The 24,053-nt window shown below is 38.1% G+C and overlaps 1 long non-coding RNA gene across 7 annotated transcripts in view; it reads right to left on the minus strand.

Moving 5' to 3' along the window:
• Window positions 1-24,053, minus strand: part of LOC149010130 (uncharacterized) — a 43,055-nt gene that overhangs the window by 12,996 nt on the left and 6,006 nt on the right. For 4 of the 7 annotated variants that reach the window (XR_016174444.1, XR_016174443.1, XR_016174438.1 and 1 more), the window contains exons 8-10: window positions 18,914-19,010; window positions 18,400-18,455; window positions 17,999-18,097 (exon numbers count right to left, since the gene is read on the minus strand). This is a non-coding gene — a long non-coding RNA (uncharacterized LOC149010130). Of the gene's footprint in view, window positions 1-17,998; window positions 18,098-18,399; window positions 18,515-18,709; window positions 18,816-18,913; window positions 19,011-24,053 lie in introns of all 7 variants that reach the window. The other 3 variants (XR_016174440.1, XR_016174442.1, XR_016174441.1) reach the window with 3 other exon arrangements.

The raw sequence follows: 24,053 nt of genomic DNA on the forward strand, positions 1-24,053 counted from the left end.
GAACAACGAGAGAGCCTCATTCACACAAGAATAAGTAAAAGAGAGAGGGTAGGCTCAAGAGAAGGAGGATGAAAGAAAGCAACAAAAGGAAGACAGCAAAAAGTTCAAGGAAGCCAAAGTAGAGAAGAAGAGGAAAAAAAGAACACGGAGAAAAAGAGAGAATGAAAAGGGAGAGAGAAGATAATAAAAAAAAAAAGTGAGTGTAAAAGGAAGAAGGAGACATAACAAGGGAAGAGAGAGAAAGGTTGCACAAAGACATCATTAAAGGGAAACAAAGAGAGAACGAATAAAGAGATTAAAGAAAGGGGGAAAAGGAAAAATAGAAAAGAAGCCAAAGAAAGTACAAGGAAGCCAATAGGAGAGAAAAAGAATAAGAGAGGAGCGAATATACTGGTTGATAAAGGAGAGACAAGGAAAAAGAAGATAACGGAGGAGAAGAGAGAGGGAAAATATTAGTTTTTAAAAGGGGAGACAAAATAAAAGAGTACGTCATACAAAGAGTAGAAAGATGGAACAAAGTGGGAGCCTCACGCATATAGAAGTGTGATAGAGGGAAGACAGGGTTTGAAGATAGAATCGAAGAGAGTAATAGAATGAAGGGAGAAAAAATAAGAAGACTAAAAGAGATAAAGAGCGGCTAAACAAAGACCGACAAAAAAAGACTATGCAGAATTCAGTACCAGAGAAAAAGAGACGACAAACAAATAAAGAAGGAAAATCAGGATACAAAAAGAGACAAAAGAGTTCGAGAAAGAACACAAGGCTACAAAAAGAGAACAAAAAGGGAGACAATAGAAGAGAAGAGAGACGGAACAAAGGGGAGCCTCATTCACATAAAGAAGAAACAGAAAGCTTGGGTATATGAGAGAGAGAGACAAGGGGAGCCTCGTTTGTAGAAGCAAGTTTGAAAGAAAATGAGAGTCAAAGAAAGATAGAACAAAAGAAAAACACAAGAAAAAAAGCGAGATAGAACGAGCGAGACTAAATAGATGAAAAAAAGGGGACCCCTATCCAAACGAGCAAGCGAAGAAAGAATGGAGAGACAAAGAGAAGGAAAAGGGGACAGAACGGGAGAGAATAGAGATGGAACAACGAGAGAGCCTCATTCACACAAGAATAAGTAAAAGAGAGAGGGTAGGCTCAAGAGAAGGAGGATGAAAGAAAGCAACAAAAGGAAGACAACAAAAAGTTCAAGGAAGCCAAAGTAGAGAAGAAGAGGAAAAAAAGAACACGGAGAAAAAGAGAGAATGAAAAGGGAGAGAGAAGATACAAAAAAAAAGTGAGTGTAAAAGGAAGAAAGAGACATAACAAGGGAAGAGAGAGAAAGGTTGCACAAAGACATCATTATATGGAAACAAAGAGAGAACGATAGAGAGATTAAAGAAAGGGGGAAAAGGAAAAATAGAAAAGAAGCCAAAGAAAGTACAAGGAAGCCAATAGGAGAGAAAAAGAATAAGAGAGGAGCGAATACACTGGTTGATAAAGGGGAGACAAGGAAAAAGAAGATAACGGAGGAGAAGAGAGAGGGGAAATATTAATTTTTAAAAGGGGAGACAAAATAAAAGAGTGCGTCATACAAAGAGTAGAAAGATGGAACAAAGTGGGAGCCTCACGCATATAGAAGTGTGATAGAGGGAAGACAGGGTTTGAAGATAGAATCGAAGAGAGTAATAGAATGAAGGGAGAAAAAAATAAGAAGAATAAAAGAGATAAAGAGCGGCTAAACAAAGACCGACAAAAAAAGACTATGCAGAATTCAGTACCAGAGAAAAAGAGACGACAAACAAATAAAGAAGGAAAATGAGGATACAAAAAGAGACAAAAGAGTTAGAGAAAAAACACAAGGCTACATAAAGAGAACAAAAAGGGAGACAATAGAAGAGAAGAGAGACGGAACAAAGGGGAGCCTCATTCACATAAAGAAGAAAGAGGAAGTTTGGGTGTATGAGAAAGAGAAAGGCATGCCAAATAGCCAATAAGTGAAGAAAGGAGAGTTCAAGAAAGACAAAACAAACAGACAAAAATAAGTGTAAAAGGAAGAAAGAAGAGAGGAGAGAGGAGCCTCACTCACACAAAGAAGAGAGAGGCAATATATTGGTTGATAAAAGGGGAGACAACAAATGAGCGGGATATACAACGAGTACACGAAAGCAAGTTGGAAAGAAAATGAGAGTCAGAGAAAAATACAACAGAAAGATATAGAGAAGGAAAATAAACACCAATGAAGGGAATAGAAAGATAGAACCGTGAGAGAGGGAAGACTGGGTTTGAAGAGAGTAACAAAAGGAAGGGAGAAAGATATATTGGCTGAACAGAGACCCACGAAAAAAGACTCCGCAGAATTTAGTACAAGAGAAAAAGAGAGGACAAACAAAGAGAGAAAGAAACGGATACACAAAAAGAGGGAATAGAGAGATAAAACGAATGGGGAACTACGCTTTAGAGAGAGAGAGAGAGAGAGAGAGAGAGAGAATATAAAGAGAGTGGCAAATAGAGAAAGCGATCGTAGAAACTAAAAGAGGACAAAAGAGTTCGAGAAAGAACACAAAGCCAAACAGAGAGAACAAAAAGGGAGACAATAGAAGAGAAGAGAGATGAAAAAAGGGAAACCTCATTCACATAAAGAAGAAAGAGGAAGCTTCGGTGTATGACATAACGAGACAAGCCAAAAAGCCAATGATAGAAAAAAAGGAGACATAAAGAGAGCCTGAAAAGAGACCGACAAAAAAAGACTGCAGAATTCAGTACCAGGGAAAAAGAGACGAGAAACAAATAGAGAAGGAAAATGGAAACACAAAAATCGCAAGAGTCGAGAGAAGATATAACAAAAGAAAATCGCAAGAAAGAAAAAAAAGGGTGATAACGAGAGAGACTAAAGAGATGAAACAAAGGGGACTCCTATCAAAATGAGCAGGCAAAGAAAGAAAGTTGAAGAAAGAATGGAGAAATAAAGAGAAGGGAAAGGGGACAGGACAGGAGAGAATAGAGAGAGAACAACCGAAGAGCCTCATTCACACGAAAGAGAGAGTGAGAGAGGGAAGGTAGGGTCCAGAGAAAGAGGACAAAAGAGAGCGACAAAAGGAAGACAACAAAAAGTTAAAGAAAGCCAGAAATAGAGAAAGGTTACACAAAGACATCATTAAAGGGTTTGAAGCGAAACACAGACAGAGAGAGAGAGAGAGAGAGAGAGAGAGAGAGAGAGAACGAATAAAGAGGAAAAAAAAAGAAAGGGGAAAAAAGAAAAACTAGAAATGAATTAAAAGAAAGTACAAGGAAACCAACAGGAGAGAAATAATGAGTCGAAGATAGAAATGATGGAGAGAAATAAAGAAAAAGAAGACAATGGGAGAGAAGAGAGAATCCTCACTTACCCAAAGAAGAGAGGGAAAACACTTGTTAATAAAAGGGGACACAAAATAAAAGAGTGCCGCATACAAAGAGTACACAAAAGCAAGTGATAAGGAAAACGAGAGTTAGAGAAAGATACAACAGAAAGACAAAGAGAAAGAAAAGAAAGACAAATGGGAAAGATTAGAAAAATGGAACAAAGTCATTCCCACATAGAAGTGTGAGAGAGGGAAGACAGGGTATGAAGATTGAAGAAGAAGAGAAAGAATCGAAGAGAGTAACAGAAGGAATAAAAAACAGGAAGAATGAAAGAGATTACAGAAAGGTTGAACAGAGAGCACAAAAAAAGAGACAATGCAAAATTCAGTACCAAGAGAAAGAAAGAGGACTAACAGCGAGACACAAAAAGAGAGAATAAACAAAACAAATAAGGAGCTAGGGTTTGAAGAGTCATAGAGAGAGAGAGAGAGAGAGAGAGAGAGAATATAAAAGAGTGGCAGATGACAAAGCGATCGCAAAAACTAAGCAAGGACAACAGAGTCCGAGAAAGAACACAAAGCTAAATAGAGAGAACAAAAAGGGAAATACTGGAAGAGAAGAAAGACGGAACAAAAGGGAGCCTCATTTGCTAAAGAGAGAACAAAAAGAGAAATACTGGAAGAGAAGAGAGATGGAACAAAGGGGAGCCTCATTCACATAAAGAAGAAAGACGAAGTTCGGTGTATGAGAGAGAGACATGCCAAATAGCCAATAGGAGGGGGGGGGAAAGAGTTTAAAAAAGACAAAACATAGAGAGAAAAATACGAGAATAGAGATATCGGACAAAAGGTGAACCTAATACACAACGAAGAGACGTGCATGAAAGGGTTTGAAGAGAGAGAATATAAAAGATAGGCACACAAGAAAGTGATTGCAAAAACTAGAAGAGGACAAAAGAGTTCGAGAAAGAACACAAGGCTACAAAGAGAGAACAAAATGGGAGACAATATAAGAGAGAGAGAGACGGAACATTTGGGTGTATGAGAGAGAGAGGCATGCCAAATAGCCAATAAGTGAAGAAAGGAGAGTTCAAGAAAGACAAAACAAAGAGACAAAAATAGAAGGAAGAAAAAACATAAGAATAGAGAGACCGAACAAAAGGTGGGCTTAATACACACAACGAAGAGAGGTGGAAGATAGGATTTGAAGAGAGTGAGTGTTAGAAGGAAGACGAGAGAAGAAAGCCACAAAAAGTACGAGGAACCAAAATGAGAGAAAAATAGAGAAAACACACACAGAGAAAGAGAGAGTGTGTGTGTGTGGGAGAGAAAAGGTACGCAGAAGAAAGTTGGATAGAAAATGAGAATCGAAAAAAGATATAACAAATGAGAAACACAAGAAAAAAAAAGGGAGATAGAACGGGAGAGACTAAAGAGATGAAACAAAGGGGACCCTAATCCAAATGAGAAGGCGAAGAAAGGAAGTCAAAGAAAGAATGAAGAAATAAAAGAAGGGAAAGGGAACAGACAGAGAGAATAGAGAGAGAACAACTGGAGAGCCTCATTCACACAAGAAAGAGTGAGAGAGGGAAGGTAGAGTCCAGAGAAAGAGGACGAAAGAGAACGACAAAAGGAAGACAACAAAAAGTTAAAGGAAGCTAGAAATAGAGAAAGGTTGCACAAAGACATCATTAAAGGGTTTGAAGCGAAACACAGAGAGAGAGAGAGAACGAATCAAGAGGGAAAAAAACAAAAAAAGGGAGAAAGAAAAACTAGAAATGGAGCCAGAGAAAGTACAAGGAAGCCAACAGGACAGAAAAATAACGAGTGGAAAATAGAAATGATGGAGAGAAATAAAAAAAAGAAGACAATGGGAGAGAAGAGAGAAGCCTCACTTACCCAAAGAAGAGAGGGAAATATTTGTTAATAAAAGGGGACACAAAATAAAAGAGTGCCGCATACAAAGAGTACACGAAAGCAAATGATATAGAAAACGAGAGTCAAAGAAAGATACAACAGAAAGACAGACAAATGGGAGAGATTATAAAAATGGAACAAAGTCACTCACACATAGAAGTGTGATAGAGGGAAGACAGGGTTTGAAGATTGAAAAAGAAGAGAGAATCGAAGAGAGAGTATGAGAAGGGAGAAAAACTAGGAAGAATGAAAGAGCTTAGATAAAGGCTGAACAGAGACCACAAAAAAAAAGACTGCAAAATTCAGTACCAGAGAAAGAAAGAGGACAAAAAGGGAAACACAGAAAGAGAGAATAAAGAGACAAAACAGAAAAGGAGCTAGGGTTTGATGAGTGATAGAGAGAGACAATATAAAATAGAGTGGCAGATGAGAAAGCGATCGCAAAAACTAAGAGAGGACAACAGTCCCAAAAAGAACACAAAGCTAAATATAGAGAACAAAAAGGGAAATACTGGAAGAGAAGAGAGACGAAACAAAGGGGAGCCTACTTCGCTAACGAGAGAACAAAAAGAGAAATACTGGAAGAGAAGAGGAATGGAACAAAGGGGAGCTTCATTCACATAAAGAAGAAAGGCGAAGTTTGGTGTAAAGAGAGAGAGAGAGACATGCCAAATAACCAATAGGAAGGGGAAAAAAGGAGAGTTTAAGAAAGACAAAACAAAGAGAAAAAATAGGAGAATAGAGAGACCGGTCAAACGGTGAGCCTAATACACAACGAAGAGACGTGCATTTTAGGGTTTGAAGACACAGAGAGCGTCAGAAGGAAAATGAGACAAAAGGAAGCCACAAAAGTTCAAGGAAGACAAAGATATGGAAGGTAGGCTCGAGAGAAAGAGGATGAAAGAGAGCAACAAAAGGAAAACAACAAAAAGTTCAAGGAAGACAAAGAAGAGAAGAAGCGCAAAAATGAACACAGAGATAAAGTGAGAGAATGAAAAGGGAGAAAAATTATATAAAATAAGTGTAAAAGGAAGAAAGAAGAGAGGAGAGAGGAGCCTCACTCACACAAAGAAGAGAGAGGCAATATATTGGTTGATAAAAGGGGAGACAACAAATGAGCGGGATATACAACGAGTACACGAAAGCAAGTTGGAAAGAAAATGAGAGTCAGAGAAAAATACAACAGAAAGATATAGAGAAGGAAAATAAACACCAATGAAGGGAATAGAAAGAAAGAACCGTGAGAGAGGGAAGACTGGGTTTGAAGAGAGTAACAAAAGGAAGGGAGAAAGATATAGAGGCTGAACAGAGACCCACGAAAAAAGACTCCGCAGAATTTAGTACAAGAGAAAAAGAGAGGACAAACAAAGAGAGAAGGAAACGGATACACAAAAAGAGGGAATAGAGAGATAAAACGAATGGGGAGATACGTTTTAGAGAGAGAGAGAGAGAGAGAGAGAGAGAGAGAATATAAAGAGAGTGGCAAATAGAGAAAGCGATCGTAGAAACTAAAAGAGGACAAAAGAGTTCGAGAAAGAACACAAAGCCAAACAGAGAGAACAAAAAGGGAGACAATAGAAGAGAAGAGAGATGAAAAAAGGGAAACCTCATTCACATAAAGAAGAAAGAGGAAGCTTCGGTGTATGACATAACGAGACAAGCCAAAAAGCCAATGATAGAAAAAAGGAGACATAAAGAGAGCCTGAACAGAGACCGACAAAAAAAGACTGCAGAATTAAGTACCAGGGAAAAAGAGACGAGAAACAAATAGAGAAGGAAAATGGAAACACAAAAAGAAAGAAAAAAGAGACAACAAATAGTGAGGCAAGGGTTTGAAGAGAGATAGAGAGAGACTATAAAAGAGAGTGGCACATGAGAAAGCGATTGCAAAAATTAGAAGAGAACAAAAGAATTCGAGAAAAAACACAAGGCTACAGAGAGAAAACAAAAAGAGAGACGATGGAAGAGAAGAGAGACGGAACAAAGGGGAGCCTCATTCACATAAAAAAGAAACAGAATGCTTGGGTATATGAGAGAGAGAGACATGCCAAATAGCCAATAAGTGAAAAAAGGAGAGTTCAAGAAAGACAAAACAAAGAGATAAAAATAGAAGGAAGAAAAAACATTAGAATACAAAGACCGAACAAAAGGTGAGCCTCATACACACAACGAAGAGAGCCGGAAGATACGGTTCGAAGAGAGAGAGCGTCCAAAGGATGTCAAGATAGAAAAGGAAGCCACAAAAAGTACGAGCAAACCAATAGAAGACAAAAAGAGAGACTGAAAGAAACCACTGAAGCTGAAAGCCAGAGTGCGGTAGAGAAAAAGTATGTAGATGCAAGTCAGAGAAAAAATGAGAGTCGAAGAAAGATAGAAAAAAAGAGAAACACAAGAAAGAAAGAAAAAAAAAGGGAGAAAGAACGAGAGAGGCTATAGAGATGAAACAAAGGGGACCCTTATTAAAATGAGCAGGCAAAAAAAGAATAGAGAGACAGAGAAGGAAAAGGGAACGAAATAGGAGAGAATAAAGAGGGAACAACAAGATAACCTCATTCACACAAGAGCTAGAGAGGGAAGTTAGGGTCCAGATAGAGGATGAAAGCGAGCGACAAAAAGGAAGACAACAAAAAGTTCAACGAAGCCAAAGGAGAGAAGATGACTAAAAACGAACACGTAGATGAAGAGAGAAAGAAAGGGAGATAAAAAATAATTAAAAAAAAGAGTTTTAAAAGGAAGAAAGAGAGACATAAATGTTGCACAAAGACATCATTAAAGGGTTTTAAGGAAAACAAGAAATGAAGCCAGAGAAAGTACAATGAAGCCACTAGGAGAGAAATAAAGAACCAAAGAAAGAAACAACGGAGAGAAAAAAGGAAAAAGAAAACAATGGGAGAGAAGAGTGGAGCCTAACTCACATAAAGAAGAGACGGAAAATACAGGTATATAAAAGGGGGGAGAAAATAAGAGAGTGCGGATACAAAGAGTAGATGATGTAACAAAGTGGGAGCCTCATCACACATAGAAGTGTGAGAGAGGGAAGATAGGGTTTGAAGATAGAAATAGAAGAGAAAGAATCGATCAGAGTAACAAAAGGAAGGGGAAAAAAATAGGAAGAATGAAAGAGATAAAGAAAGGTTGAATAGAGACCGACGAAAAAAGACTGTAGAATTCAGTACCAACAGATGACAAACAAAGAGAAAAGGAAATGGATGCACAAAAAGAGAGAATAAATAGACAAAACAAATGGGGAGCTAGGATATAAAAGATAGCGGTAGATGGAGAAAGTGATTGCAAAAACTAACCGAGGACAAAAGGGTCCAAGAAAGAACACAAGGCTTAAAAGAGAAAACAAAAAGGAAAACAACGGAAGACAAGAGAGAAGGAAAAAAAGGGAAGCCTCATTCACATAAAGAAGAAAGAGGAAGCGAAGAAAGAATGGAGAGACAAACAGAAGGAAAAGGGGACCCCTATCCAAACGAGCAAGCGAAGAAAGAATGGCGAGACAAAGAGAAGGAAAAGGGGACAGAACGGGAGAGAATAGAGATGGAACAACGAGAGAGCCTCATTCACACAAGAATAAGTAAAAGAGAGAGGGTAGGCTCAAGAGAAGGAGGATGAAAGAAAGCAACAAAAGGAAGACAACAAAAAGTTCAAGGAAGCCAAAGTAGAGAAGAAGAGGAAAAAAAGAACACGGAGAAAAAGAGAGAATGAAAAGGGAGAGAGAAGATACAAAAAAAAAGTGAGTGTAAAAGGAAGAAAGAGACATAACAAGGGAAGAGAGAGAAAGGTTGCACAAAGACATCATTATAGGGAAACAAAGAGAGAACGATAGAGAGATTAAAGAAAGCGGGAAAAGGAAAAATAGAAAAGAAGCCAAAGAAAGTACAAGGAAGCCAATAGGAGAGAAAAACAATAAGAGAGGAGCGAATACACTGGTTGATAAAGGGGAGACAAGGAAAAAGAAGATAAAGGAGGAGAAGAGAGAGGGGAAATATTAATTTTTGAAAGGGGAGACAAAATAAAAGAGTGCGTCATACAAATAGTAGAAAGATGGAACAAAGTGGGAGCCTCACGCATATAGAAGTGTGATAGAGGGAAGACAGGGTTTGAAGATAGAATCGAAGAGAGTAATAGAATGAAGGAAGAAAAAAATAAGAAGAATAAAAGATATAAAGAGCGGCTAAACAAAGACCGACAAAAAAAGACTATGCAGAATTCAGTACCAAAGAAAAAGAGACGACAAACAAATAAAGAAGGAAAATGAGGATACAAAAAGAGACAAAAGAGTTAGAGAAAAAACACAAGGCTACATAAAGAGAACAAAAAGGGAGACAATAGAAGAGAAGAGAGACGGAACAAAGGGGAGCCTCATTCACATAAAGAAGAAAGAGGAAGTTTGGGTGTATGAGAAAGAGAAAGGCATGCCAAATAGCCAATAAGTGAAGAAAGGAGAGTTCAAGAAAGACAAAACAAACAGACAAAAATAGAAGGAAGAAAAAACATAAGAATAGAGAGACTGAACAAAAGGTGGGCTTAATACACACAACGAAGAGAGGTGGAAGATAGGACTTGAAGAGAGAGAGTGTCAAAAGGAAGACGAGAGAGAAAAGAAAGCCACAAAAAGTACGAGGAAACCAAAATGAGAGAAAGAGAGAGAGTGTGTGTGTGTGGTAGAGCAAAGGTACGTCGAAGCAAGTTGGAGAAAAAATGAGAGTCGAGAGAAGATATAACAAAAGAAAATCGCAAGAAAGAAAAAAAAGGGTGATAACGAGAGAGACTAAAGAGATGAAACAAAGGGGACTCCTATCAAAATGAGCAGGCAAAGAAAGAAAGTTGAAGAAAGAATGGAGAAATAAAGAGAAGGGAAAGGGGAGGAGACGGAGAGAGAATAGAGAGAGAACAACCGAAGAGCCTCATTCACACGAAAGAGAGAGTGAGAGAGGGAAGGTAGGGTCCAGAGAAAGAGGACAAAAGAGAGCGACAAAAGGAAAACAACAAAAAGTTAAAGAAAGCCAGAAATAGAGAAAGGTTACACAAATACATCATTAAAGGGTTTGAAGCGAAACACAGAGAGAGAGAGAGAGAACGAATAAAGAGGGGAAAAAAAGAAAGGGGAAAAAAGAAAAACTAGAAATGAATTAAAAGAAAGTACAAGGAAACCAACAGGAGAGAAATAATGAGTCGAAGATAGAAATGATGGAGAGAAATAAAGAAAAAGAAGACAATGGGAGAGAAGAGAGAATCCTCACTTACCCAAAGAAGAGAGGGAAAACACTTGTTAATAAAAGGGGACACAAAATAAAAGAGTGCCGCATACAAAGAGTACACAAAAGCAAGTGATAAGGAAAACGAGAGTTAGAGAAAGATACAACAGAAAGACAAAGAGAAAGAAAAGAAAGACAAATGGGAAAGATTAGAAAAATGGAACAAAGTCATTCCCACATAGAAGTGTGAGAGAGGGAAGACAGGGTATGAAGATTGAAGAAGAAGAGAAAGAATCGAAGAGAGTAACTGAAGGAATAAAAAACAGGAAGAATGAAAGAGATTACAGAAAGGTTGAACAGAGAGCACAAAAAAAGAGACTATGCAAAATTCAGTACCAAGAGAAAGAAAGAGGACTAACAGCGAGACACAAAAAGAGAGAATAGACAGAACAAATAAGGAGCTAGGGTTTGAAGAGTCATAGAGAGAGAGAGAGAGAGAGAGAGAGAGAGAGACAATATAAAAGAGTGGCAGATGACAAAGCGATCGCAAAAACTAAGCAAGGACAACAGAGTCCGAGAAAGAACACAAAGCTAAATAGAGAGAACAAAAAGGGAAATACTGGAAGACAAGAAAGACGGAACAAAAGGGAGCCTCATTTGCTAAAGAGAGAACAAAAAGAGAAATACTGGAAGAGAAGAGAGATGGAACAAAGGGGAGCCTCATTCACATAAAGAAGAAAGACGAAGTTCGGTGTATGAGAGAGAGAGACATGCCAAATAGCCAATAGGAGGGGGGGGAAAGAGTTTAAAAAAGACAAAACCTAGAGCGAAAAATACGAGAATAGAGATATCGGACAAAAGGTGAACCTAATACACAACGAAGAGACGTGCATGAAAGGGTTTGAAGAGAGAGAATATAAAAGATAGGCACACAAGAAAGTGATTGCAAAAACTAGAAGAGGACAAAAGAGTTCGAGAAAGAACACAAGGCTACAAAGAGAGAACAAAATGGGAGACAATATAAGAGAGAGAGACGGAACATTTGGGTGTATGAGAGAGAGAGGCATGCCAAATAGCCAATAAGTGAAGAAAGGAGAGTTCAAGAAAGACAAAACAAAGAGACAAAAATAGAAGGAAGAAAAAAACATAAGAATAGAGAGACCGAACAAAAGGTGGGCTTAATACACACAACGAAGAGAGGTGGATGATAGGATTTGAAGAGAGTGAGTGTCAGAAGGAAGACGAGAGAAGAAAGCCACAAAAAGTACGAGGAAACCAAAATGAGAGAAAAATAGAGAAAACACACACAGAGAAAGAGAGAGAGTGTGTGTGTGGTAGAGAAAAGGTACGCAGAAGAAAGTTGGAGAGAAAATGAGAATCGAAAAAAGATATAACAAAAGAGAAACACAAGAAAAAAAAAGGGAGATAGAACAAGAGAGACTAAAGAGATGAAACAAAGGGGACCCTAATCCAAATGAGAAGGCGAAGAAAGGAAGTCAAAGAAAGAATGAAGAAATAAAAGAAGGGAAAGGGAACAGACAGAGAGAATAGAGAGAGAACAACTGGAGAGCCTCATTCACACAAGAAAGAGTGAGAGAGGGAAGGTAGAGTCCAGAGAAAGAGGACGAAAGAGAACGACAAAAGGAAGACAACAAAAAGTTAAAGGAAGCTAGAAATAGAGAAAGGTTGCACAAAGACATCATTAAAGGGTTTGAAGGGAAGCAGAGAGAGAGAGAGAACGAATCAAGAGGGGAAAAAACAAAAAAAGGGAAAAAGAAAAACTAGAAATGGAGCCAGAGAAAGTACAAGGAAGCCAACAGGACAGAAAAATAACGAGTGGAAAATAGAAATGATGGAGAGAAATAAAAAAAAGAAGACAATGGGAGAGAAGAGAGAAGCCTCACTTACCCAAAGAAGAGAGGGAAAATATTTGTTAATAAAAGGGGACACAAAATAAAAGAGTGCCGCATACAAAGAGTACACGAAAGCAAATGATATAGAAAACGAGAGTCAAAGAAAGATACAACAGAAAGACAGACAAATGGGAGAGATTATAAAAATGGAACAAAGTCACTCACACATAGAAGTGTGATAGAGGGAAGACAGGGTTTGAAGATTGAAAAAGAAGAGAGAATCGAAGAGAGTAACAGAAGAGAGAAAAACTAGGAAGAATGAAAGAGCTTAGATAAAGGCTGAAATGAGACCACAAAAAAAAAAGACTGCAAAATTCAGTACCAGAGAAAGAAAGAGGACAAAAAGGGAAACACAGAAAGAGAGAATAAAGAGACAAAACAGAAAAGGAGCTAGGGTTTGATGAGTGATAGAGAGAGACAATATAAAATAGAGTGGCAGATGAGAAAGCGATCGCAAAAACTAAGAGAGGACAACAGAGTCCCAAAAAGAACACAAAGCTAAATATAGAGAACAAAAAGGGAAATACTGGAAGAGAAGAGAGACGAAACAAAGGGGAGCCTCATTCGCTAACGAGAGAACAAAAAGAGAAATACTGGAAGAGAAGAGGAATGGAACAAAGGGGAGCTTCATTCACATAAAGAAGAAAGGCGAAGTTTGGTGTAAGAGAGAGAGAGAGACGTGCCAAATAACCAATAGGAAGGGGGGAAAAAGGAGAGTTTAAGAAAGACAAAACAAGGGAAAAAATAGGAGAATAGAGAGACCGGACAAACGGTGAGCCTAATACACAACGAAGAGACGTGCATTTTAGGGTTTGAAGACACAGAGAGCGTCAGAAGGAAAATGAGACAAAAGGAAGCCACAAAAGTTCAAGGAAGACAAAGATATGGAAGGTAGGCTCGAGAGAAAGAGGATGAAAGAGAGCAACAAAAGGAAAACAACAAAAAGTTCAAGGAAGACAAAGAAGAGAAGAAGCGCAAAAATGAACACAGAGATAAAGTGAGAGAATGAAAAGGGAGAAAAAATATATAAAATAAGTGTAAAAGGAAGAAAGAAGAGAGGAGAGAGGAGCCTCACTCACACAAAGAAGAGAGAGGCAATATATTGGTTGATAAAAGGGGAGACAACAAATGAGCGGGATATACAACGAGTACACGAAAGCAAGTTGGAAAGAAAATGAGAGTCATAGAAAAATACAACAGAAAGATATAGAGAAGGAAAATAAACACCAATGAAGGGAATAGAAGGATAGAACCGTGAGAGAGGGAAGAGCGGGTTTGAAGAGAGTAACAAAAGGAAGGGAGAAAGATATAGAGGGTGAACAAAGACCCACGAAAAAAGACTCCGCAGAATTTAGTACAAGAGAAAAAAGACAGGACAAACAAAGAGAGAAGGAAACGGATACACAAAAAGAGGGAATAGAGAGATAAAACGAATGGGGAACTACGTTTTAGGGAGAGAGAGAGAGAGAGAGAGAGAGAGAGAGAGAGAGAGAGAATATAAAGAGAGTGGCAAAAGATAGAAAGAAAAATAGGAATAATGAAAGAGATAAAGAAAGGTTGAGAGAGAGACCGACGAAAAAAAGACTATAGAATTCAGTACCAAAGAAAAAGAGATGACAAACAAAGAGAAAAGGAAATGGATGCACAAAAAGAGAGAATAAATAGACAAAACAAATGGGGAGCTAGGATATAAAAGAGAGCGGTAGATGGAGAAAGTGATTGCAAAATCTAACCGAGGACAAAAGAGTCCAAGAAAGAACACAAGGCTTAAAAGAGAAAACAAAAAGGGAAACAACGGAAGACAAGAGAGAAGAGGAAAAAGGGAAGCCTCATTCACATAAAGAAGAAAGAGGAAGCGAAGAAAGAATGGAGAGACAAAGAGAAGGAAAAGGGGACCCCTATCCAAACGAGCAAGCGAAGAAAGAATGGAGAGACAAAGAGAAGGAAAAGGGGACAGAACGGGAGAGAATAGAGATGGAACAACGAGAGAGCCTCATTCACACAAGAATAAGTAAAATAGAGAGGGTAGGCTCAAGAGAAGGAGGATGAAAGAAAGCAACAAAAGGAAGACAACAAAAAGTTCAAGGAAGCCAAAGTAGAGAAGAAGAGGAAAAAAAGAACACGGAGAAAAAGAGAGAATGAAAAGGGAGAGAGAAGATAAAAAAAAAAAAAGTGAGTGTAAAAGGAAGAAAGAGACATAACAAGGGAAGAGAGAGAAAGGTTGCACAAAGACATCATTAAAGGGAAACAAAGAGAGAACGATAGAGAGATTAAAGAAAGGGGGAAAAAGAAAAATAGAAAAGAAGCCAAAGAAAGTACAAGGAAGCCAATAGGAGAGAAAAAGAATAAGAGAGGAGCGAATATACTAGTTGATAAAGGGGAGACAAGGAAAAAGAAGATAACGGAGGAGAAGAGAGAGGGGAAATATTAATTTTTGAAAGGGGAGACAAAATAAAAGAGTGCGTCATACAAAGAGTAGAAAGATGGAACAAAGTGGGAGCCTCACGCATATAGAAGTGTGATAGAGGGAAGACAGGGTTTGAAGATAGAATCGAAGAGAGTAATAGAATGAAGGGAGAAAAAATAAGAAGAATAAAAGAGATAAAGAGCGGCTAAACAAAGACCGACAAAAAAAGACTATGCAGAATTCAGTACCAGAGAAAAAGAGACGACAAACAAATAAAGAAGGAAAATGAGGATACAAAAAGAGACAAAAGAGTTCGAGAAAGAACACAAGGCTGCATAAAGAGAACAAAAAGGGAGACAATAGAAGAGAAGAGAGACGGAACAAAGGGGTGCCTCATTCACATAAAGAAGAAAGAGGAAGTTTGGGTGTATGAGAAAGAGAAAGGCATGCCAAATAGCCAATAAGTGAAGAAAGGAGAGTTCAAGAAAGACAAAACAAACAGACAAAAATAGAAGGAAGAAAAAACATAAGAATAGAGAGACTGAACAAAAGGTTGGCTTAATACACACAACGAAGAGAGGTGGAAGATAGGACTTGAAGAGAGAGAGTGTCAAAAGGAAGACGAGAGAGAAAAGAAAGCCACAAAAAGTACGAGGAAACCAAAATGAGAGAAAGAGAGAGAGTGTGTGTGTGTGGTAGAGCAAAGGTACGTCGAAGCAAGTTGGAGAAAAAATGAGAGTCGAGAAAAGATATAACAAAAGAAAATCACAAGAAGAAAAAAAAAGGTGATAGAACGAGAGAGACTTAAGAGATGAAACAAAGGGGACTCCTATCAAAATGAGCAGGCAAAGAAAGAAAGTTGAAGAAAGAATGGAGAAATAAAGAGAAGGGAAAGGGGGGGAGAATAGGAGAGAATAGAGAGAGAACAACTGGAGAGCCTCATTCACACGAGAGAGAGTGAGAGAGGGAAGGTAGGGTCCAGAGAAAGAGGACAAAAGAGAGCCACAAAAGGAAGACAACAAAAAGTTAAAGGAAGCCAGAAATAGAGAAAGGTTACACAAAGACAACATTAAAGGGTTTGAAGGGAAACACAGAGAGAGAGAACGAATAAAGAGGGGAAAAAAGAAAAACTAGAAATGAAGCAAAAGAAAGTACAAGGAAACCAACAGGAGAGAAATAATGAGTCGAAGATAGAAGTGATGGAGAGAAATAAAGAAAAAGAAGACAATGGGAGAGAAGAGAGAATCCTCACTTACCCAAAGAAGACAATGGAGGGAAAACACTTGTTAATAAAAGGGGACACAAAATAAAAGAGTGCCGCATACAAAGAGTACACAAAAGCAAGTGATAAGGAAAACGAGAGTTAGAGAAAGATACAACAGAAAGACAAAGAGAAAGAAAAGAAAGACAAATGGGAAAGATTAGAAAAATGGAACAAAGTCATTCCCACATAGAAGTGTGAGAGAGGGAAGACAGGGTATGAAGATTGAAGAAGAAGAGAAAGAATCGAAGAGAGTAACAGAAGGAATAAAAAATAGGAAGAATGAAAGAGATTAGAGAAAGGTTGAACAAAGAGCACAAAAAAAGAGACTATGCAAAATTCAGTACCAAGAGAAAGAAAGAGGACAAACAGCGAGACACAGAAAAGAGAATAGACAGAACAAATAAGGAGCTAGGGTTTGAAGAGTCAGAGAGAGAGAGAGAGAGAGAGACAATATAAAAGAGTGGCAGATGAGAAAGCGATCGCAAAAACTAAGCGAGGACAACAGAGTCCGAGAAAGAACACAAAGCTAAATAGAGAGAACAAAAAGGGAAATACTGGAAGAGAACAAAAAGGTTCTCCAATCTGAAGTTAATTTGTCAGAAACATATTTCTTCCCTTTGGAACCATCTTTCCCTGGTGTGGATTCATCAACATTTCCTCATATAGAAATCACCACTGAAGTCTGAATATACGACTAGCGTACGTTACAGATCTTGACGTATAGATCATGTAAACACATACAAATGTATAGTCACCTAAAACTAAAACAGGGGTAGCAATTTAAGAAAAAGAGAGTACTATGTGTAATATGGGGAACTTTCCTGAACGTTATATTTTCTTCTGGAAACTCCAAAAGAAAGGTTCACCAAGAAAATTATACAAAATAAACAAATTTATAAGACCAGAAGGGGAATAAATATTTTAACTTGCAATGCAGTACTAGGGATAAAGAACCTAGTAAAAAGCATAAAAGACGAGGGTCACGGGGAGAAAAAGGATGTGCTCGGTAAACAATAAATTTACTGCACCGATTCGAGAATTGAAGGAGTCCTACACTCTACTTGTTCTTCATATGTGGATAAATGACAATCTTTATCAAAGATGGGACTTGGACGATATATGGAAATTAATGAAAGGTTTTTCAATGGAGCTCTATATAATATGGTATTTCGATATATTTTCACCATTTTAAATTCACAAAAACAACTTTCCAATAGGTAAACAAATCACAACCCATTAAGTAGTTAGAGGGTACATATAAGAGCACTGACCCAACTCTAACAAAGAGAACATAATTTCAAGAAAAAAAATAGAGCAATGACTGAAATCTGGACACACAATCATGGTTAGCTCCCTTGCCCATTGGAATCCACTAAAGCTTTGAAGTTTTGGAGGGAATTAATCGATAAGCACTCGTTCATCATTTTTACCCAATTACTATATTTCCCTAATCTCTCTCTATTTTGTATTGAAAAAACAGATACAAAAAATAATTCAAATTCACCGAAGAAGATTTGAACATGTCTTGTGGGAAAGGACACATGTATCATAATGGGTAATACGAAAAATGGATAGGAATGGGTACCGTCTTAAACATAGATATTTGACCCGCATACTAGTGATCACCTGTCCTAAAAGGCTCAAGAACAATCTTCCATGGGATTTACTCCAACAGTCCCCAGTTATAGCTACAAATGACTAAAAACTTCAAAACCGTGATCGACAATTAATAGGGAAATTGAAAAGTTAAATTCGTAGAGACACATGGAGGTTTAAGGCTTTCATATGTCAAGGCAGTCGCTTTTAGAAAATAGTGAGTTCGCAAAAAGTGATCATCCTTATGATTCACTGATCACAAACCAATTCACACCCTAAAAGTCCAAAACCAGACAGCTGGACTATTTCAAATTCATTGATCTTGTTAGGACCTATTTCCAACCATAAATAACAAAATTGACGGTACTTACCAATAGATACTTCATAAGAAAGATAGCCACCAGCTTTATCACTCAGAAATGATACCCCATGCCCAATTTCAGTAACAAGGGCATGCCAATGCCCGGTACCTGTTATTCAAATTATTGTTAATGATAGGTTTTCAATAACAGTGAACAGGATAGGACATCATGCAGTGGATCCAATCTAGCTAGTGACTAGTCCAACAGGCTGATCATGAAACATTCATTCACAGGCAGTTCTTTGCATTCAGTGATTTCCCACGGGTCAAATGAATGACAACTGCAACGTCAGTGTGTCCAACTTAAACTAGCCATTCATAGGGCTTGACCATATAGAAACCTGATATCTATCTGAATTGTATGATGAACAATAATGCAGTTTGATAGTGTAAAGGAAGTGCAACAAATACCTCTCTCGTCCGTCAAAAGAATAAGGGATATAACTTCTGGGTACAATCATTATCACCTGCCAACGATTGCAACAATGTATCAGCTCTTTATTTCCTTGAAATGATTTCACTTGGGCTGCACATAAATATGGAAGAGTCATGGGTTTCAGATCTAACTTAATTGGAAAAAAACAGGAAACATGAACCAAAGAACTGCCATGTTTGTTCACCTCAAGCTATATAATCTTGAATGATACATGAAATAATGTACACAAGAAACTCGTGCTGAAGAAGTAGAAATAACTCAGAGAAGGAAATGCCTATAACTTACAACATTTGGCTCCGAAGGATGGTCACAGCTAATCATGGGAGAATTGTGAACATCAATTCCTTGATGGTGAGCTTGTTCAACAGAGATTTTTATGTCTATATGCATTCTACATGAATCAAATAGCCCAAAATGTGTTCTCCCAATATTGGACAAAAATGCAACCCAAATGAGAAACTGAAAGAACAAACAGAAGTTTCAACAGACCTATAAAAGTTGGGTTCGGCTGATGATAAGTTTGAGAGTGCCTTCACGTATCTTTCAAGATCCCCATTTCTTTAAGTCCTCTTTGCAGTATTTCAACCTACAACTCAAATGAACTCAATTCATTTAGCATAGCTTACATATTAGAAAAAAAGTACACATCTTCTTAATGTCCACGTGAAAATTTTTAACATACAGACAGACAAAAGAAGTAGAATAAGAACAGTGAGAAGACAGTGAAGAGTAGTTTTGTTAAAAGATCATTGAATAAAGGTATTCGAAAATATAACAGGACCATCATCCCCCAGCCCCCTCCAAGTTGTCAGAAAGTCAACAGGAACATCCTAAGTATAATTTCTTAACAAGATACAAAATAAGGAAGGGATCGAAACAAGAGGAAAGAAACAGATGGACATAGGTCAAACAGAGACATCTCTAAGAGAAAAGAGAGGGTTTGAAGAGACAGAGAGAGAGGGGAGAAACAGAGGAACTCTTTTCTTTTTCTTTCACTTCCCACGTTTAGGATCATAAGTTGCCCAAAGAGGACTACGCCTTATAATGGAATCATTTGTACCATGTGATTCATCTATGAAATGCCAAGGGAAAAAAACACACACACACAGTTAGAAAAGAGACATCCATGAGACAGGACATACATCGATTACTTCTTCTACAATAGAAACTGAAGTTCAAACTTTAGGATTCCAACCCCCATAAGGTCAGGTTAGAGTTATTTAAGACTAACCTAGCAGAGAATAAAAACTCATTGATGAGATAGATCAGCAACCTCAAGCAAATCAGCAGCTAGCACATCAGTGCAACATTCCATCTATTGCAATAAGAAATTCCAACCAAATATTTTACTGAAAAATGAACCTCCATTTATTCAATAGATCTGATTTACCAATAGTTTTTTTTTTTTTTTAATTAGTGCCAGGAGATTAAAAGATACCACGATCATACAGTTGAACTAAGAATAACACAGAAACCTTTCCTACAAATTTAGTAAATAATAAGATACTAAGCACAGATGATGCTAATAAAATGAAAAAGCTTGATCAAAAGATGATGTCCTTGATGCCTAGATATATGCTTTCATTAACTAATACCTTTTCTTACGGAACACAGTGATTTAAAGGGCCTAATGTGTAACTTTATGTTTGTAGAATAAACCGTGTAGGGGTATATTGAGTACTTTACCTTCCCACTGAGTCTAATTAGTATAGTGGAGAAGGGAGGAGGCTGTTACGTAATTTTCCTTCAAAACATTTTATATCAATAAAGGGCTTGGCTGATCCAAATGGTAATTGAAGCCATACAGCCCAATACTGTCCTTTTAACAGGTACAACAACAGAATGAAAAGTACAACCCTTGCAGATATACGGATCAGTATTATGTCTCTGATTCTAGGACCGAAAAGGTACCAACATTTAGGATTAGTCTTAGGGACAAATATTTAATCTTTTTGGGTTTGACTTTTGAATAGGTTTGTTATATATAATTTGACGATAGGGGTTTTAATGGCTAAGAAGTTAGGTCTTTGGATGGCAATTTGGTTGTCTAGAATAATTAATGGCTTTGTCTAATCGAGGTGCACTTTTGGTTTTGCTCGAGATTGGAACCGGGTCTTGAGTAAGTTCTATGGTTCCACGATTTGTGATCGAGTAGGTAAGCTCGTCTACGCTGCTACAGTTCATCATTTATGGTGGGAGCACAACATGAGAAGATGGACAGATAGAGACAAGAGAGAGAGAGAGAGAGAGAGAGAGAGAGAGAGAGAGAGAGAGGAGAGGGGGAGAAAAAGAAAGAAGCAAGAATAAGGGAAGACAAAGAAACAGTACGCAGAAACCACAAGAGACATATAAAGATCGGACAAAGAGATATATAGAGAAAAGTAAAAGGGAGGTAAAACGGTAGAGGAAAGAAAAGATGGAACAAAAGGGCAGCCGCATTCACACAAGGAAGAGTGAGGGAGAGGAGAGAGGATTTGAAAAGAGAAAAAGAGAGAGAATAAAGAGACACAGAATAAGAGAGGAAGGGAAGAAAGAGATGAAATAAACGTCCCTTCTCTCAAAAGGATTCTTCTATATTGGCTTTTGGCCATCTTCTAATTAAAGAGAGGGAAAACAGGGGAGTAAAAAGGGCACGAGAGGAGAGAGGAGACAATAGGGAGGGAAGATAAAGACATATATAAAACGTGGCCTTTGAAGGGAACATCTTGCCACGATTCATTGCCATTTCAAACAAATAAGGAAGAGCAAGAAAAAAGAATAAGGAGGGAAGACAGAGACAAATAATTGGAAAAAAATCATTGTCAAAGAAGGGGTAAAGAGAATGAGAGAGACAAAGGGAAATTGAACGATAGAGGAGGGAAGGAATAGAGAAAAGGGAGGATAGGGAGGGAAAATGAGGCGGAGAGTGACCAAATGGAGAGATTTCTGGAGAGCAAAGAGAAGGTCTAGAGAGAGATACCGGGGAAGAGAGAGAGAGACATAGGTCTAACAGGTACATTGCCCTGTTAGAGAGGGAATTAAGGGTTGAAAGAGAGAGAGAGAGAGAGCAAGAACCAAGAAGAAAGGTAGACAAAAGAATACATGAAAGCCAAAGAAAGACAGAATGGAGAGGGCGGGGAGGAAAGGAAGACAAATGGGAGAGAATAGAGAAATAGAAAGATGAAACAAAATCGTCTTCAATGGGAATGGGGGGAGGAAGAGAGAAGAAAGGATAAAAAGAAGAAAGCAAGAGCCAAAGAGGCCAAAAAAAGACATTAGTAGAGATCAAAGAGATGCTTTCAAAAGCGAATGAATTAGAGAGAGAGAGAGTGTGTGTGTGTGTGTATGAAAAGAAGAGAGAGAGACCGAGAGGGAGGAGAAAGAGAGGTCAATAAAAGATGCTAGTAAAAAGGGATTAGAGGGTTTGGAGGGAGAGGGGGAGAGAGAGAGAGAGAGTGACAGAGGACAAACCGAGAACGAGAACGACGAGACAAAATAAGGGAGAAAAAGAGTAGGGAAAGCAAGACAGAATAGGGAGAAAAAAACAAAACAAAGGGAAAAGCCATTTCCTCACACAAGTAAAAAAGGGAAGAGAAGGTCTAAAATGAGGGAGAGAACAAAAAAGAGTTAGATAAAGAAAACACACACACAAAAAGAGAGAGAGAGACAGAGACGGAGGTTGAAGAATGAAATAGATAAAGAGAGGTTGAGCAAACACGGACAAAAAAAGAATATGCAGAATTTGGTACCAGAGAAAAAGAGAGGACAAACAAAGACAAAAGGAAATGGAGACACAAAAAGAGAAAATAAAAAGACAAAACAAATGGGGAGCTAGGCTATGAATAGAGAAAGAGAGAGAGAGAGACAATATAAAAGAGCGTGGCATATGGAGAAAGCGATCGCAAAAACTAAGAGAGGTCAAAAGAGTCCGAGAAAGAACACAAGGCTAAAAGAAGAGAACAAAAAGGGTGACAATGGAAGAGAAGAGGGACGAAACAAAGGGAAGCCTCCTTCACATAAAGAATAAAGAGGAAGCTTGGATGTATGAGTGAGAGAGACGTGCCAAATAGCCAATAACAAGAAAAAAACAAGAGAATAGAGAGACCAAACAAAAGGTGAGCCTAATACACACAACGGATAAAGGTGCAAGATAGGGTTTGAAGAGAGAGAGAGAGAGTGTGTGTCAGAAGGAAAACGAGAGAGAAAACGAAGCCACAAAAAGTACGAGGAAACCAATAAGAGAGAAAAAGAGAGACAAAGAAAGAAAGCACAAAGAGAGAGAGAGAGAGAGAGAGAGAGAGAGTGTTGTAAAGAAAAGCTACGTAGAAGCAAGTTGGAGAGAAAATGAGTCGAAGAAAGATGGAACAAAAGAGAAACACCAGACAAGAAAGGGACAAAGAACGAGAGAACCAATAAGAGAGAAAACAAAGCCACAAAAAGTACGAGGAAACCAATAAGAGAGAAAAAGAGAGACAAAGAAAGAAAGCACAAAGAGAGAGAGAGAGTGTGTGTGTGTGTGTGTGTTGTAAAGAAAAGCTACGTAGAAGCAAGTTGGAGAGAAAATGAGTCGAAGAAAGATAGAACAAAAGAGAAACACCAGACAAGAAAGGGACAAAGAACGAGAGAGACTAAAGAAATGAAACAAAGGAAACCCTTATCCAAACGAGCAGGCGAAGAAAAAAAGTCGAAGAAAGAATGGAGAGACAAAGTGAAGGAAAAGGGGACAAAATGATAGAGAATAGAGAGGGAACAATAGGAGAGCCTCATTCAAACAAAAAAGAGTGAGAAAGGGAAGGTAGGGTCGAGAGAAAGAGAGGATGAAGAAGTACAAGGAAGCCAAAGGAGAGAAGAAGAGTAAAAAAGAAAACGGAGACAAACAAAGAGAATGAAGGAGAGGAGATTAAAACAGAGAATGTAAAAAAGAAGAAAGAGAGGTAACGAGGGAAGAGAGAGATAGAGAAAGGTTGCACAAAGACATCATTAAAGGGTTTTAAGGGAAACACGAGAGAGAGAGGGAGGGAAAAAAAAGGAATAACTAGAGACAGTACAAGGAAGTCAATAAGAGAGAAATAAAGAGTCAAAGAAAGAAACAATAGAGATAGAGAAGGAAAAAGAAGACAATGGGAGGGGAGAGAAGAGTGGAACCCCACTTACACAAAGAGAGGGAAAATACGAGATAGATAAAAGGGGAGATAAATTAAAAGAGTGCGGCATACAAAGAGTAGAAAGTTGGAACAAAGTGGGAGCCTCATCACACATAGAAGTGTGAGAGAGGGAAGACAAGGTTTGAGGATAGAAAAAGAAGAGACAGGATCGAACATAGTAATAGAAGGAAGGGAGAAAAAATAGGAAGAATGAAAGAGATAAAGAGAGGCTGAATCGAGACAGACAAAAAAAGACTACGTAGAATTTAGTATCGAGAGAAAAAGAGAGGACAAACAAAGAGAGAAGGAAATGGATACACAAAAAGAGAGAATAAAGAGACAACAAATGGGGAGCAGATTTTGAAAAGAGAGAGAGAGAGAGAGAGAGAGATTATAAAAGAGAGTGGCGAGATGGAGAAAGTGATCGCAAAAACTAAGAGAGGACAAAGAGTACGAGAAAGAACACAAGGCTAAACGAGAGAGAACAAAAAGGGAGACAATAGAAG

The sequence above is a fragment of the Hakea prostrata genome, chromosome 7 (genome assembly GCF_041222555.1).
Source record: "Hakea prostrata isolate BN-2017 chromosome 7, UWA_Hpros_2, whole genome shotgun sequence".
Taxonomy (NCBI): Eukaryota; Viridiplantae; Streptophyta; class Magnoliopsida; order Proteales; family Proteaceae; genus Hakea; species Hakea prostrata.